Source organism: Camelina sativa, unplaced genomic scaffold (genome assembly GCF_000633955.1).
Source record: "Camelina sativa cultivar DH55 unplaced genomic scaffold, Cs unpScaffold27967, whole genome shotgun sequence".
Classification (NCBI taxonomy): domain Eukaryota; kingdom Viridiplantae; phylum Streptophyta; class Magnoliopsida; order Brassicales; family Brassicaceae; genus Camelina; species Camelina sativa.
The window spans coordinates 1-237 of NW_010948928.1; the positions used below are offsets into that span (position 1 = coordinate 1).

Below are 237 nucleotides of genomic sequence, written 5' to 3' on the forward strand. Positions count from 1 at the left end.
GTTGAGACTGTGAGTATAGAGAAGGCTAATTTCTTCCTCCTCCATAAGTAAATATCCTCCACAATATCTTCGATGTAATTTATGAAACATATAGCAAGGAACAAAACAGAGTTAAAGTAAGAATAAAAAGCAAATTTAGTTAGTTGGTTAAGAAATTATATATATATATATATATATATTTTGACTTAAGTTTACCAGATTTGGGTGAGGGATCTTTGGTCACGTCGTTAGCCATGG

At 31.2% G+C, this 237-nt stretch overlaps 1 long non-coding RNA gene across 1 annotated transcript; it reads right to left on the reverse strand.

The window, feature by feature from the left end:
* Window positions 1-35: 35 nt before the first annotated feature.
* Window positions 36-237, reverse strand: LOC109132146. The gene is made up of 2 exons (XR_002037391.1): window positions 196-237; window positions 36-67 (listed from the first exon to the last, which is right to left on the reverse strand). It is a non-coding gene; the product is annotated as an uncharacterized LOC109132146 (long non-coding RNA).